Raw genomic sequence first — 7,740 nt, forward strand, 5'->3', positions numbered from 1 at the left:
GGTGCTGGCAGAGCAGGAGGTGGCCTTGGTGGTGGTGGCGGGGGCGGAGCAGGAGGTGGTGGTGGCGGCCGGTGGTTGGTGCTTTTTTTCAAAAAATATTTGCCGAGTGTTTTTGGGGCACTCGGCAAGACAAAAAACACTCGACAAAACAGTGTTTGCCGTTAAAACCGTTTGCCGAGTGTCGTTTGCCCAGTGTAACACTCGGCAAACGGTTTGCTGAGTGTTTTGGGTGCTTTGCCGAGTGCCCCTGGCACTCGGCAAAGCTCCTGTATCCCGTAGTGAATATTATTTTTAGCTCATAGACAATACTATATCATTTTTCCGCAATCAGTTGTTAGTTGAGCCTAACCCTAGAAATAACTATGGAAAAATTTATAGATCTATTGTTGTTTAGTATACACGGTCTCTTCTGATCATCCCCTCTAGAGTCTCTTGTTATTTAGTTCAAATATGCAGCCCAACCAACTTCCAATGGGCCGCAGATATTGGATGGGGCCGTCCAAACAAACAGTATATAGTTGTTCCCTCTTGTTCATTTGTACATTGTACCACATGTGTTGTATGTGCATCTCTGAAACATGATAAGAAAGTCGCAATGGCGTGACCAAGAACAACGTATTTCTTTCTTTTTTTTCTAGGAGTATTATAATATGTACATTCCAAATCTCCAATAGTAGAGAAACAAAATCATAATATCGCTGCCCTCCTCGCGATCTATAATTTCAATTACGCAGCAAGGTTCTGTTCGTCCTTCCAATTTAGGCCCAAAGATAATGAGCTGCTCCTCCGCTTTCTATCCGGCCAATTCAACTCATTTCATCACCCCTCCAACAAAACACGATATAACATACTATTATCCTTCCCACATAATCATACACTCAGAAGATATCTTGAGATACAAGCACATGAAGATGAAGGTATATCCAACGCGTCGCCCCCCCCCCCCCCCCCCCCCCCCCTCTCTCTCTCTCTCTCTCTCTCTCTCTCTCTCTCTCTCTCTCAGTTTCCTTTCCTTTTTCTCTTTACTATTCAAAAACTTGTATCCGGGCTACATAGGCTCTGTTCGCTTATCTTATAATCCTTCTTTTTCAGCTGGAATAATTTTTTTCTCTCACAACAAATCAGCCAAAATAGTATTTTGGCTTTTTTTTCGGCGAAGCGAACGGAGCCATATTCTCTACATTTATTGATGGACCGGAGAAGTTGGGGCGAGGGAGCATGTTCGGCCCATATTCAGTTGACCACACAGTTAGCTTCTCTGGCCCACGAGTCTTCTCTCTGCATTGCCATGCTCTTCTTTGTCCTCAACTCTTAAAGATTCTGGAAGACCTACCAATTCCAAGTATTTGAGAATTGAGATTACTGAGTTCTGTTATATATTCTCTAGATTAATTAATGGACTGGAGAAGTTGGGCCGAGGGAGCATGCGTGTTAGGCCCATATTCAGTTAACCTCAGTTAGCTTCTCTGGCCCACGTGCCTTCTCTGCATTGGCATGCTTCTTTGTCCTCAAGTCTAAAGATTTTGGAAGACCTGCCAATTTCAAGTATTGGAGAATACTGAATTCTGTTATTTGGGAACTGATATTACTCTGGAAAAAAATTCTTTTTCTAATAAAACAAAGGGTTTATTGATAGATAATCATCCTTCACTTACAACGTAGTTTCCTGACCAACTAATGATGAGTGACAGTGTATATTTTATCACGTGTATTCGTTTTATGTTGAATATATGTACGAATTGGTTATAACTGGACTTGTGTTATGGGATAGAGTTCAAGTTGTGCTATGATATTCCTAGGCTCACCCTTATTTCTTATTATCAAACCAGGGAGCTTCGGCCGCTCCTCAGGGTGGCCACGTCGCCCCGATTTCCCCGCCCCGTCCGATCTTCCGATCCACGGCCCGTGGGTTCCGTCGCTCGCGACAGCCCGCGCCCGCACGTGACGACGCCCTCGACGGCTCTCCCCGAACCCGACGCCCTCCTCCTCTCCGCTCTCTCTCTCTCCCTCCCTCCCTCGCTGCCGGCTCGCCACGCGCCTCAGCCGACGGCGCGGGGCGGCCTCGTCGATGGCCCGCCCTCCGCGCGGCGGCGGCCTCCCTCCTCCTTCTCCTCCTCCTTCTCCTCCACCACCCCCAACACCACGCCACTTCCTCCGCGCGACGCAACGCGGCGGGTTGCGCGGCCTAGGGTTTCGCCCCTCCGTCGCCGGTCGTCCCCACGGCCGCGCGGCCAGCCAGCGGAGGCCCTGACGCGCCCGAGGCCTCTGGCGACGGAGAAACCTCCGTGCTGGCCGTGCATGACGGCGGGGAGGTCACGTCAGCGACCTCGGCGGTGGATCTGGAGCGGCCGCTCGCGGGCCCCCTACCGGCGGTCGATCTGAGGCTGGACCACGCCGTCGACCTCGCGCAAGCCAACGGAGGTGGTGGATCTGCGGCGAGCAGCCGGATCCAGCGCGAACCCTCCCCTCTCTCTCCCCTTCCCTCCCGATGCGGCGGCGGACGCGACGCGCGGGCGCACCCGCGCCCCCTGCGGCCGGCGCTCCTGCTCGGGTGGGCCCCGATGGCTACCCTACCTCTTCCCCATCCTCTGCACGCGTGCTTCGCTCCTCCATGAAACCCTAGCTTCGTTAGGGTTCCTGCGTTGTCACTGTTACCCGTCCACCTACGCCGCCAGTCAACTGTTCCAGCTTCACAGATAAGTGTGCTCCATCTCCAACCCCAACACCCTTTATGTTTTGTTACATTTTGTACTTCATCTTAATCCCATGTCTCATGTTAAACTGCTCAACAGCAAGGTAGAGTTAGTTGCTAAACTATTCCCAGATCATTGTCTTCTGCCTTAATCAGTCAGCTACCAGTCTTGCATCTCATATATTGTGTAGCTGAGGATATGATTGTGCTCTGTAATGACACACGGAAAAAAGTTCTATTCATATTTTACGTCATAGATAGATTGTCTTGTATCTTAATTAATCAGGTACCTGTGTTGCATCTTAAATATAGAGTAGCTGACGATATACACCCTTGCCTTTGCCATCTAGATCATGATATTTTCTATTTTCCATTGGGAAAATACATGTTCTGATCTTTGTTTCACCTCTTTGAACCTGAACTTAGAGCATAATGTTTTCTATTTTCCATTGGAAATACATGTGCTCATCTTTGTTTCACCTTTTCCAGCCTGATCTTTGTTTATCAAAAAGGAATATGGGGTCATGGTCTGATGGATCAGGAATATTAAAACATATGAACCTGCTTATTGTTTGTTACTGATAAAAATTCCTATAGATCTTTTAGCCTGCCATCCACAGCCCCGCTATTTATTTGGTACTGATAAATGTTTTGTCCTCACCTGTTTTTTGTCTCCAAATCATCCTGGTACAAATACTTCCAATTATATATCTTCACATCCTGTATTTGCATGGATCTGTCAATAATACTGATGTCAGACTGTCAGCATAGGTAGATTTCCTTTTAGGGTTTCGATTAGAAGACTATGAGTTTGCATCGCCGATTTTTTAAATCAGTTCTTCAGCCTTACGTACCTTGTTTTGAATTTCAGTGGCCTGCTCATGCGGCGAGACATTGATGGGCTACCTGCGTCACTCCCGCCTGTATCTGCTTATGGTCTAATGTTTTCTTCTTTACAAAGCTCTCCTCCTAACACACGCACCTGTTTGTTACCTAAAACACATGCCTACTACATGCCTGTGATGAAAATTCAGTATCCATTGATCAGGGATACGATATGATGTTCATTTGCCTGTGAGGTACTAGGCATGGCCTGTCATGAAAATTCAGTATCCATTGATTATGGAGTTTTTTTAGAGTGACCCAGCTATCAGCATGCCCTGAAGCTCTAGGCTCATGAACAAATGATGATTGAGACATTACTGAGGCCTTTAAGACTCTCTGCCAACTTTCTATATGGTCTAAGCCTATTTGCTAATAATCTCCTGTCCTACCCATTTGCCAATTCATCTCGTGCATTCCACATTCGTTAATGGTCTCATGTTCTGACCATTTGCCATTTGCTATTTTTTTCCTACTTCAGCCGGCTATGAAAATTTGCCATTCGTTACTTATGTTTTTTACTTTTATGCCTCTGATTACGTCGTCTGACACAGGTTTAACGGATTCCTGGTGGTCATCTTTCGTGTTTTCTAATTAAAGTCAGCTGATTGGGTTTGATGGATTCTTGCTGCCGTTACTTACAACGTGTTGCTCCCAGTTGCAAAGTTGTTTTCGTGTTTTTGGGTTCTATAGTCGGCCAACAAATGCTACTTACATTCTCTCTAAAATATTTCTAGATAAAGTACCACCAAGGTCGGTCCATCAATATTGGTAAGCCTTACACCCCTTACGTACTCTTATAACCCATCCGATATGTGGCCTTAATTGCTGGAGCATTTTCTATCTGCGTATACAAAAAAATATTTACAGGTTACCGCGTCAGCCGCTCTACAAACACGAAAGATGAACTCTTCTTTTGTCAGGCTGATCATCCACTGCTGGTTCAAGGTTATAGCCTCTGTATGTCTCGATTTAGTTCTATTAACCATTCTATATCGACAAGCACAAAAAACTAGACAGTTCTTGCTTATATGTGAAGCTCGTTGACTGTCTGCCCAGACTATGTCTAATTTTTACTGTGTACTTACTTCTCCCATGCCTATTTCATTAGCAGTAAAGAATTATTACTCATGTCTTACATGTTACCTTTCCTGTTATAGTAAATGATGAAATTCATACCTAGGATCGCGTAAAGTTAGTGCTATATCTACATAGTCTACTCTTCAAAATTAAAGCTATGTCTATTTTGTCAGTATTCAAATTTCCCAATGCAAAAAGATTAATGAATTCCATCCTCTACTCTTGCCATTTCAGTAGTTTCTTCTGTAATTTCTATACCTGATGTGCAACTTACATATTTGATTAGTACTGTAATTTTTGCAGCTGATACACACGCCTTCCTTACAGATTTATTATAGCACTACCCTCTTTAGATTTTTACCCATCAATTTATCTATTTGGTTTCCTCATCTAATGCTGGCTGCTCTCTTATCTGTGCACTCTATAATCATAACTGACCACTCTTCCTTTTTCCTTTTTTTAATATATAAACTCAATCTACCTATATATGCTTTCATGCAGGAACTCAGGAAACATGCACAGGAGTATTACAGCTTAGACCTCATGCAACACTCACAATTTTTAAAGCAAAATATCTTCCTATGTGCTGTATGTTGGTAATGTAATTCTTCCTTCTTTATTTACAGATATACATGCACCTCTAACTAAGTTTGCTAATCTATCATATCCTCATGAAAAAGTGAGGACAACCACTCCTTCAGATACTTCCAACAAATTTTTTTCCCTTTCCAGCACCTAAATCCTTAACTGTACCTGCAGCTCAGTCATTTTAGTTATTGTCCTTCCTCCTATGATTGTGTGTGTGCACGATGCCTTTTATTTGAGATTTTAGCATCTTCATTTGTCAGCTAAATTTGTTTGGGCTCTTCACTGCAATTTACACTGATTTTTAGATTCTTAGTATCTTTTTAGCTTTTCACTTATTCATATGGTGTCAGTTAGATTGATCCACCAAATGTACAAAGAAGCGACCAACCATAACCCAACATCACACAGTTGGTTTGTTTCTAAATGCTGATACATCTTGTGGACTACAGCGAGCTGCTATTTTGATAAATCTTAAGGTTAAATAATCATATATGGTTATATGTTGATGTACTGTGCTACTATGCCTTATACCATACTAAAGGATTAGATCAAATGAATGAGTATGGTTACTATGGTTGGTCCAAGGTACATGATAACAGCGTGCGTTTACCTATGTGCTTCTCCACGTACCTACACAATCCGTTTGATGGCCTGGAAAAAACTAGGTGACGAGTAATTCTCACAAAGTCCTTGATTTATAGGTTCGTAACTTTCTTCGTGCCTCATTTGTGATAAGGACTTTTCCCAGTGCATACTGTGCAAATTCCTAGGTTCAGATAATCCAGTCTCATGTCATACTTAAATTTAGTCGCTATATTGTTCGAAGATAGCCTAAGCCTGATGATACTATTCTTAGCAATATAGGGAGCATCTCCTACCTCGGATAGAAAGGGCAATGGAAAATCTAATCCACAGTCCTTGTCCTTTATTTTTCAACTTCTAATTGACAGTCCATGCCCATGGGTTCTAACATAATCTGTATACCCTTCAATTTTATATGCCACACCTATACGCGTGATTTGCCGGCGCGCGCGATGGCACGCGTGATCCAAGGCATTAAGGTGCCACAGGGCTAAAGCAGCTGAAAGATGAACAACGTCATCCATGTTTAAATATTGTGATACCGTTGTGCCACAATCAAGGATTTTTAACGGATGTAATATACACATATTATTGAGTGAGTATTCTTACAAGCATATTATACTATTGTAGGTGACCTGTCCAGCAGTCATGAGAAGAAGTACAAGGCATTAAGGTGTGCCACTCAAAGAGATACTGCAGAGTGCCGATGTCATTTGTTGCACCTGTGTTGGTACTGAAGATCCTCGTCTTTCAGACTTCCGTTTCCAACAAGCAATTATTATCGCCTCCTGCTGTCTCAGGTTAACAATGATTCCTGTTGTGCCATGTATCCTGCGCCAACAGTCAACTTCATTGCCAGGTTCTTATTGATGTGTACACGTAGGCAACAGAACCTGGATGTCTTATTCCTTTAGTGCTTGGTGTCAGGCAGGTAGAAATCTAGATTTGTTGCTTTATTTTATTATCACTTATTTATTTATACTCTTGCAATTGTAGGCTGTCCTTGTTGGAGATCATTGCCAACTGGGTCCACTCATCATGTGCAGAAAACACCCCATGCAGGGTTAGCACAATCTCTTTTTGAACGCCTTATTCCTTTCGTGCTTGGTGTCAAGCAAGTCAACAAAAAAAAATGTTTTATTTTATTATCCTTTATTTATACTCTTGAAATTGTAGGTGGTCCTTGTCGGAGATCATTGCAGTCTAGGTCCAGTCATCATGTGAAAAAAAAACCGTGCAGGGTTACCACAGTCTCTCTTTGAACGCCTTGTTATCCTTGGAGTGAAGCTATTCAGGCTACAGGTAAGATACCTGCATCTCATGTATTATGCCTCAACAATGCTACCTTGATGTTATTATTATTTCCCTGCTTTATCCTGTAACTTTGGCACCACATGCGTAGAGGCTATGATTTTTCTTGCTTTATTGTTTTTCTACCAGCGACTTACATTTCTCCGTAGAGATAATTATTCTTGCTTCTATAATTTTGAGGAGCAGTACTCTTACTTCTATAATTTATAAGATATTATTTCTTTGGCCAATATGAACTCCCATATGAAATGTACACCGACAGAGATAGTTGATCTCATGCTTTTGGTGATATAATGATTTATTGTTCTCTGCTGAAAATATCATATGACCTTTACAGTACAAAGAATTAAACTATTGCCAAGACCGATCAAATATTAAACATCTTCTTTACCTGCGTCTTAACTAGGTGATTTGCCGGCGCGCGCGATGGCGCGCATGATATACTAGTAACCATAAATCAATTTGGGCGACTAGCTAGTGAGGGCGGTGGACGACAGTGTAACTTCTCGTGGTTGCAATTTTTTTAACCCCCCGCCCGCACCCCCCGCCCCCTTGTGCATGCATCAGACTGAAGCTGAAGTTGAGAGCTGAGAGCTGAGAGCTGA

General features: G+C 43.2%; 1 long non-coding RNA gene across 1 annotated transcript; it reads left to right on the top strand.

Moving 5' to 3' along the window:
• Positions 1-3,565: 3,565 nt before the first annotated feature.
• LOC136506014 (uncharacterized) lies at positions 3,566-5,370 on the top strand. Its single transcript, XR_010771386.1, has 3 exons — positions 3,566-4,345; positions 4,445-4,522; positions 5,156-5,370. It is a non-coding gene; the product is annotated as an uncharacterized lncRNA (long non-coding RNA).
• The last annotated feature ends 2,370 nt before the right edge of the window (positions 5,371-7,740 follow it).

Source organism: Miscanthus floridulus, chromosome 14 (assembly GCF_019320115.1).
Source record: "Miscanthus floridulus cultivar M001 chromosome 14, ASM1932011v1, whole genome shotgun sequence".
Classification (NCBI taxonomy): domain Eukaryota; kingdom Viridiplantae; phylum Streptophyta; class Magnoliopsida; order Poales; family Poaceae; genus Miscanthus; species Miscanthus floridulus.